We start from the raw sequence: 9,508 nt of genomic DNA, 5'->3' as shown, positions 1-9,508 counted from the left end.
CCGGCCATGGATCCCGCTGAAGTTCCTCTGCCAGTTGTCGCTGACCTCACCACGGTGGTCGCCCAGCAGTCACAACAGATAGCGCAACAAGGCCAACAGCTGTCTCAACTGACCGTTATGCTACAACAGTTACTACCACAGCTTCAGCAGTCATCTCCTCCGCCAGCTCCTGCACCTCCTCCGCAGCGAGTGGCCGCTCCTGGGATACGCTTATCCTTGCCGGATAAATTTGATGGGGACTCTAAGTTTTGCCGTGGCTTTCTTTCCCAATGTTCTCTGCATCTGGAGATGATGTCGGACCTGTTTCCCACTGAAAGGTCTAAGGTGGCTTTCGTAGTCAGCCTTCTGTCCGGAAAAGCCCTGTCATGGGCCACACCGCTCTGGGACCGCAATGACCCCGTCACTGCCTCTGTACACTCCTTCTTCTCGGAAATCCGAAGTGTCTTTGAGGAACCTGCCCGAGCCTCTTCTGCTGAGACTGCCCTGTTGAACCTGGTCCAGGGTAATTCTTCCGTTGGCGAGTATGCTGTACAATTCCGTACTCTTGCTTCAGAATTGTCCTGGAATAATGAGGCCCTCTGCGCGACCTTCAAAAAAGGCCTATCCAGCAACATTAAAGATGTTCTGGCCGCACGAGAAATTCCTGCTAATCTACATGAACTTATTCACCTAGCCACTCGCATTGACATGCGTTTTTCCGAAAGGCGTCAGGAACTCCGCCAAGATATGGACTCTGTTCGCACGAGGCGTTTCTTCTCCTCGGCTCCTCTCTCCTCTGGTCCCCTGCAATCTGTTCCTGTGCCTCCCGCCGTGGAGGCTATGCAGGTCGACCGGTCTCGCCTGACACCTCAAGAGAGGACACAACGCCGTATGGAGAACCTCTGCCTGTACTGTGCTAGTACCGAACACTTCCTGAGAGATTGTCCTATCCGTCCTCCCCGCCTGGAAAGACGTACGCTGACTCCGCACAAAGGTGAGACAGTCCTTGATGTCTACTCTGCTGCTCCACGTCTTACTGTGCCTGTGCGGATGTCTGCCTCTGCCTTCTCCTTCTCTACAGTGGCCTTCTTGGACTCTGGATCTGCAGGAAATTTTATTTTGGCCTCCCTCGTCAACAAGTTCAACATCCCGGTGACCAGTCTCGCCAGACCCCTCTACATCAATTGTGTAAATAATGAAAGATTGGACTGTACTATACGTTTCCGCACGGAGTCCCTTCTTATGAGCATCGGATCTCATCATGAGAGGATTGAACTTTTGGTCCTCCCCAATTGCACCTCGGAAATTCTCCTTGGACTTCCCTGGCTTCAACTTCATTCCCCTACCCTGGATTGGTCCACTGGGGAGATCAAGAGTTGGGGGTCCTCTTGTTCCAAGAACTGTATAAAACCGGTTCCCAGTAACCCTTGCCGTAACTCTGTGGTTCCTCCAGTAACCGGTCTCCCTAAGGCCTATATGGACTTCGCGGATGTTTTCTGCAAAAAACAAGCTGAGACTCTACCTCCTCACAGGCCTTATGATTGCCCTATCGACCTCCTCCCGGGCACTACTCCACCCCGGGGCAGAATTTATCCTCTCTCTGCCCCAGAGACTCTTGCCATGTCCGAATACGTCCAGGAGAATCTAAAAAAGGGCTTTATCCGTAAATCCTCCTCTCCTGCCGGAGCCGGATTTTTCTTTGTGTCCAAAAAAGATGGCTCCCTACGTCCATGCATTGACTACCGCGGTCTTAATAAAATCACGGTTAACAACCGCTACCCCTTACCCCTCATCTCTGAACTCTTTGATCGCCTCCAAGGTGCCCACATCTTCACTAAATTGGACTTAAGAGGCGCCTATAACCTCATCCGCATCAGAGAGGGGGACGAGTGGAAAACGGCATTTAACACCAGAGATGGACACTTTGAGTATCTGGTCATGCCCTTTGGACTGTGCAACGCCCCTGCCGTCTTCCAAGACTTTGTCAATGAAATTTTTCGTGATCTGTTATACTCCTGTGTTGTTGTATATCTGGACGATATCCTAATTTTTTCTGCCAATCTAGAAGAACACCGCCAGCATGTCCGTATGGTTCTTCAGAGACTTCGTGACAACCAACTCTATGCCAAAATTGAGAAATGTCTGTTTGAATGCCAATCTCTTCCTTTTCTAGGATATTTGGTCTCTGGCCAGGGACTACAGATGGATCCAGACAAACTCTCTGCCGTCTTAGATTGGCCACGCCCCTCCGGACTCCGTGCTATCCAACGCTTTTTGGGGTTCGCCAATTATTACAGGCAATTTATTCCACATTTTTCTACCATTGTGGCTCCTATCGTGGCTTTAACCAAAAAAAATGCTGATCCCAAGTCCTGGCCCCCTCAAGCAGAAGACGCCTTTAAACGACTCAAGTCTGCCTTTTCTTCGGCTCCCGTCCTCTCCAGACCTGACCCTTCCAAACCCTTCCTATTGGAGGTTGATGCCTCCTCAGTGGGAGCTGGAGCTGTTCTTCTACAAAAAAATTCTTCCGGGCATGCTGTCACTTGTGGTTTTTTCTCTAGGACCTTCTCTCCAGCGGAGAGGAACTACTCCATCGGGGATCGAGAGCTTCTAGCCATTAAATTAGCACTTGAGGAATGGAGGCATCTGCTGGAGGGATCAAGTTCTCCTGTTATTATCTACACCGACCACAAGAACCTCTCCTACCTCCAGTCTGCCCAACGGCTGAATCCTCGCCAGGCCCGGTGGTCTCTGTTCTTTGCCCGATTTAATTTTGAGATTCACTTTCGTCCTGCCGATAAGAACATTAGGGCCGATGCTCTCTCTCGTTCCTCGGATGCCTCAGAAGTTGAACTCTCTCCGCAACACATCATTCCACCTGACTGCCTGATCTCCACTTCTCCTGCCTCCATCAGGCAGACTCCTCCAGGAAAGACCTTTGTTTCTCCTCGCCAACGCCTCGGAATCCTCAAATGGGGTCACTCCTCCCATCTCGCAGGTCATGCGGGTATCAAGAAATCTGTGCAACTCATCTCCCGCTTCTATTGGTGGCCGACTCTGGAGACGGATGTTGTGGACTTTGTGCGAGCCTGCACTATCTGTGCCCGGGATAAGACTCCTCGCCAGAAGCCCGCTGGTTTTCTTCATCCTCTGCCTGTCCCCGAACAGCCTTGGTCTCTGATTGGTATGGATTTTATTACTGATTTACCCCCTTCCTGTGGCAACACTGTTATTTGGGTGGTCGTTGATCGATTCTCCAAAATGGCACATTTCATCCCTCTTCCTGGTCTTCCTTCTGCGCCTCAGTTGGCTAAACAATTTTTTGTACACATTTTTCGTCTTCACGGGTTGCCTACGCAGATTGTCTCGGATAGAGGCGTCCAATTCGTGTCTAAATTCTGGAGGGCTCTCTGTAAACAACTCAAGATTAAATTAAATTTTTCTTCTGCATATCATCCCCAGTCCAATGGACAAGTAGAAAGGATTAACCAGATCTTGGGTGATTATTTGCGACATTTTGTTTCCTCCCGCCAGGATGACTGGGCAGATCTCCTCCCATGGGCCGAATTCTCGTATAACTTCAGGGTCTCTGAGTCTTCCTCCAAATCCCCATTTTTCGTGGTGTACGGCCGTCACCCTCTTCCTCCCCTCCCTACTCCCTTGCCCTCTGGTCTGCCCGCTGTGGATGAAATTTCTCGTGACCTTTCCATCATATGGAGAGAGACCCAAAATTCTCTCTTACAGGCTTCATCACGCATGAAGAAGTTCGCGGATAAGAAAAGAAGAGCTCCCCCCGTTTTTTCCCCTGGAGACAAGGTATGGCTCTCCGCTAAATATGTCCGCTTCCGTGTCCCTAGCTACAAGTTGGGACCACGCTATCTTGGTCCTTTCAAAATTTTGTGTCAAATTAATCCTGTCTCTTATAAACTTCTTCTTCCTCCCTCTCTTCGTATCCCTAATGCCTTTCACGTCTCTCTTCTCAAACCACTCATCCTCAACCGTTTTTCTCCCAAATCTGTTCCTCCCACTCCTGTTTCCGGCTCCTCGGACATCTTCTCCGTCAAAGAAATTCTAGCATCTAAAAAGGTCAGAGGGAAAACCTTCTTTTTAGTGGATTGGGAGGGTTGTGGTCCAGAAGAGAGGTCCTGGGAACCTGAGGACAATATCCTGGACAAAAGTCTGATCCTCAGGTTCTCAGGCTCCAAGAAGAGGGGGAGACCCAAGGGGGGGGGTACTGTTACGCCGAGCGCTCCGGGTCCCCGCTCCTCCCCGGAGCGCTCGCTACACCTTCCTCACTGCAGCGCTCCGGTCGGTTCCACGGACCCGGGGCGCTGCGATACTGTCTCCGGCCGGGATGCGATCCGCGATGCGGGTAGCGCCCGCTCGCGATGCGCACCCCGGCTCCCGTACCTGACCCGCTCTCCGTCAGTTCTGTCCCGGCGCGCGCGGTCCCGCTCCCTAGGGCGCGCGCGCGCCGGGTCTTTGCGATTTAAAGGGCCACTGCGCCGCTGATTGGCGCAGTGGTTCCAATTAGTCTTTGCACCTGTGCACTTCCCTATATCACCTCACTTCCCCTGCACTCCCTTGCCGGATCTTGTTGCCTTAGTGCCAGTGAAAGCGTTCCTTGTGTGTTCCTTGCCTGTGATTCCAGACCTTCTGCCGTTGCCCCTGACTACGATCCTTGCTGCCTGCCCCGACCTTCTGCTACGTCCGACCTTGCTTTTGCCTACTCCCTTGTACCGCGCCTATCTTCAGCAGCCAGAGAGGTGAGCCGTTGCTAGTGGATACGACCTGGTCACTACCGCCGCAGCAAGACCATCCCGCTTTGCGGCGGGCTCTGGTGAAAACCAGTAGTGGCTTAGAACCGGTCCACTAGCACGGTCCACGCCAATCCCTCTCTGGCACAGAGGATCCACTACCTGCCAGCCGGCATCGTGACAAGGAGCAACGATGGTGGAGAAGTGGGGAATTAATTGACGATAATAATTTGCAAATTCGAGAAATCTTTGGATAGCTCGTAGGCCAGTGGGACGAGGCCAATCCATTACCGCAGATAATTTATCTGGGTCCATTTGAAGACCTTAACCGGACACAATGTATCTCAGGAAGGGAGGACTGCTGTGTTTGAATAGACACTTCTCAATTTTGGCGTAAATGTTGATTTTGGCATCGTTGCTGGAGCACTTGACGGACATGAAGGCGATGTTCCTCTAGGATGAAGGAAAAAATGAGGATGTTGTCAAGATAGACTACCACACAGGAGTATAGCATGTCCTGAGAGGTAGGCCTTAGGAAGACCTGGCTATGGAGTAGCAAGGGAGACTTGGCAGGAAGAAACTGGGTAGAAACATTGCTTGTGGCAAGAAGATCCCCAACTCTTAATGTCCCCGGTGGCCCAGTCGAGGCTGGGCGAGTGACGTTGGAGCCAGGGCAAGCCCAGAAGAATTTCAAAAGTGCAGTTGGGCAGCACAAAAAATTCAATATGTTCATGATGGTGAACTCCAACACTCATGAGCAGCTGTTGAGTGCGGTAAAGCACGGTGCAGACTAGCCTCTCTCCATTGACGTATGAAATGAAGAGAGGTTTGACAAGACGGGTAACAGGAATATTGAATCTGTTGATTAGGGAGGCTTCAATGAAACTTCCTGCTGAACCAGAGTCCAAGAAGGCCACAGCAGAGAAGGAAGTAGTATTAGCAGGTATAGCAATCCGCACAGGTATAGTCAATCGTGGAGAGGAAGAATTCACACCTAGCAACGCCTTTCCTACGTTAACTAGGTGAGTGGGTGCGTTTCTCAGACGCGGAGGACGAATAGGACAGTCTTTTAGGGAATGCTTGCACAGTATAGGAACAGGTTTTCATTCCTACGGCGAGTCCTCTCTTGTTGGGTCAGGTGAGACCGATCCACTTGCATAGCCTCCTCGGCAGGAGGCACAGGAACAGATTGCAAAGGGCGTTGGAAGAGAGGTGACAGGGAAGGAAACCGCCTGGTGCGAACAAGATCCTTTTCCTGACGGAGCTCCTGGCATCTTTCCGTGAAACGCATGTCGATGCGGGTGGCCAAATGGATGAGTTCAGACAGGTTAGCAGGAATTTCTCATGCGGCCAGGACATCTTTGATGTGACTGGATAAGCCTTTCTTGAAGGTCGCGCAGAGGGCCTCATTATTCCAGGATAGCTCAGAGGCGAGGGTGCGGAACTGGATGGCGCATTCGCCCACTGAAGAACTCCCTTGGACAAGATTCAGTAAAGCAGTCTCGGCTGAGGAAGCCTGGGCTGGCTCCTCAAAGACACTACATACTTCTGAGAAGAAGGACTGGATTGTAGCAGTGGCAGGATTGTTGCGGTCCCAAAGCGGTGTGGCCCATGACAAGGCCTTTCCAGACAGCAGGCTGACCACGAACGCCACCTTAGACCGTTCTGTAGGAAATTGGTCTGACATCATCTCCAGGTGTAGGGAACACTGGGACAGGAATCCACGGCACAGTTTAGAGTCCCCATCAAACTTGTCTGGTAGAGACAGGCGGAATCGGGGCTCGGCCACTTGCTGCGCAGGTGATGCAGGAGCTGGCGGAGGAGATGGTTGCTGTTGCGGCAGAAGCTGTTGCAGCATAGCGATCAACTGAGTCAGCTGTTGTCCTTGTAGCGTGATCTGCTGTGATTAATGGGCGACCACGGAGGTTAGGTCAGCGACACTGGGGAGCGGGACCTCAGCAGGATCCATGGCCGGATCTACTGTCAGGATCCGGACTGGTATGCGAGGACAACACAGGTAGTGGATCCTCCGTGTCAGTGAGGTGATGGCTAGGGCTGTATCAGGGGAACGGAATCTAAGGGGTTACTGGTTTTCACCAGAGCCCGCCGCAAAGCGGGATGGACTTGCTGCGGCAGGTAACCCCCAGGTCGTTCCACCCAATAGCGACTCAACCTCACTGACTGCTGAGTCAGGCGCGATACAGAAGGACTAGGCAAAAGGCAAGGTCAGACGTAGCAGAAGGTCAGGGCAGGCAGCAACGGTTCGTAGTCAAGGGCAACGGCAAGGGTTTGGATACACAGGCAAAGGACACACGGGAACACTTTCACTGGCACAAGGCAACAAGATCCGGCAGGGACAGGAAGGGGAAGTGGGTTTTTATAGTGTTGGGAGTGCTTGGAACTAATTGGGCCAGGCACCATTTAATGGTGCACTGGCACTTTAAATCTGAGAGACCTGGCGTGCGTGTGAGCCCTAGAGAGCGGGGCAGCGCGCGCCGGGACTGAGCAGGAGGACGGGGCAGGTGAGAGACATGGGGTGCGATCCGAGAGCGGGCACGTCCCGTGCCTCGGATCGCGTCCCCTCCGATGACACGGGAGCAGCGGTGCCGACCGGAGCGCTGCCTGTAGAGGCACGCCGTGAGCGCTCCGGGGAGGGAGCGGGACCCGGAGCGCTGGGCGTGACAATATTCCAGGTGAGGCCGTACCAATGCTTTATGAAGGGGGAGTATTATTTCCCTGTCCCTCGAGTCCATGCCTCTTTTTATACATGACAATATCCTGCCGGCCTTGGAAGCAGCAGGCTGACATTGCATGCTAATCTGTAGTCTGTGATCTACAAGTACACCCAGATCCTTCTCTACCAGTGACTCTGCCAGTTTAATCCCCCCTAAGACATACGACGCATGCATGTTATTAGTACCCAGATGCATAACTTTACATTTATCCACATTGAACCTCATTTGCCAAGTGGATGCCCAGACACTTAGTCTATCCAAGTCATCTTGTAACCTATACACATCCTCTATATACTGTACCGTGCTACAAAGCTTGGTGTCATCTGCAAAGATAGAAACAGAGCTGTTAATGCCATCCTCTATATCATTGATAAATAAATTAAACAACAGCAGGCACAGTACTGAACCTTGGGGTACACCACTAATTATCGGGGACCAATCAGAGTACGAATCATTGACCACCACTCTCTGGGTATGATCCATGAGCCAGTGTTCAATCCAGTTACAAACTAAAGTTTCCAAACTCAAAGACCTTAACTTACCTGTCAGACGTCTATGAGGGACAGTATCAAACGCTTTAGCAAAATCCAGAAACACTATATCCACAGCCATTCCTCTGTCAAGGCTTCCACTCACAGCTTCATAAAAGCAAATTAGATTGGTTTAACAACTTCTATCCTTAGTAAACCCATGCTGGCTATCACTTATAATACAATTATCCCCTATGTATTCCTGTATGTAATCCCTTATAAGTCCTTCAAACAATTTACCCACAATGCACGTTAAACTTACCGGTCTATAGTTTCCTGGGGAAGACCTAGAGCCCTTCTTGAAGATTGGCACCACATTCGCCTTGCGCCAGTCCCTTGACACAATACCAGACACCAGTCAATCTCTAAATATCATGAACAAGGGTACAGATATTACTGAACTTACCTCTCTAAGAACTCTTGGGTGCAATCCATCTGGTCCTGGAGATTTGCTTACATTTATATTACTTAACTTACCTTGTATCATTTCTACATTAAGCCAGTTCAGTACATTACATGATGTGTTACCAGCACTGACCTGTCCAATGTCAGCTCCTTCTTCCTTAGTATATTCAGAACTAAAGAAACCATTCAGTAGCTCTGCTTTCTCTTTATCGCCTGTGACAACCTCCCCATTATCGTTATTAATGGGTCCTACATGCTCTGTCCTTGTTTTTTTTGCATTTACATATCTAAAAAAAAAATTAGGATTACTTTTGCTTTCTTTGGCCACCTGTCTCTCATTTTGAATTTTTGCTGTTTTTATTAAATTTTTACAGATTTTATTAAGCTCCTTGTACTGTTTAAATGTTATAGCTGACCCATCAGATTTGTATTTTTTTAAAACAATTTTATTGTTGTTTATTGCTCTTTTAACATAATTTGTTAGCCATGTAGGATTTAGTTTTAATCGTTTATATTTGTTCCCCTTTGGTATATATTTAGCTGTATAGTTGTGATGCACCTTCTACAATTAATACATTTTCCCAGGCCCGAGATAGAGTTGGGTCCTGGTGCTGTGCTCAGGGCCGGTTTCAGGCTTAGCATGGCCCTAGGCAAAATCAAAAGTGGGGCCCCAAAAGTCGTAATAGTGCACTAACCAGATTTGAAAATTTTTGGTCACTTCAAATACTATAAAAAATATCTAAAAAGCTATTGAAAAGTCCCATCAAAACAAAAATGGTACCGATCAAAACTACAAATCGCAGCGCCAAAAATAACCCTCATACATCCCATATCCAGAAAAATAAAAAAATTATAGGGATCAGAATAGTACAATTTAATATTTTTGTATAGTCCCCCCACATTAGGTAGGCAGTATGATCCCCCACATTAGGTAGACAGTATAGTACCCCCACATTAGGTAAAGAGTATAGCTCCCCCACATTAGGTTGGCAGTATAGCTCCCAACATTAGGTGCAGTATAGTTCCCCCACATTAGGTGCAGTATAGTTCCCCACATTAGGTGCAGTATAGTTCCCCACATTGGGTGCAGTATAGTTCCCCA

This window comes from Hyla sarda, chromosome 2, assembly GCF_029499605.1.
Source record: "Hyla sarda isolate aHylSar1 chromosome 2, aHylSar1.hap1, whole genome shotgun sequence".
Taxonomy (NCBI): Eukaryota; Metazoa; Chordata; class Amphibia; order Anura; family Hylidae; genus Hyla; species Hyla sarda.
Note: the sequence above shows the minus strand (reverse complement) of the source record.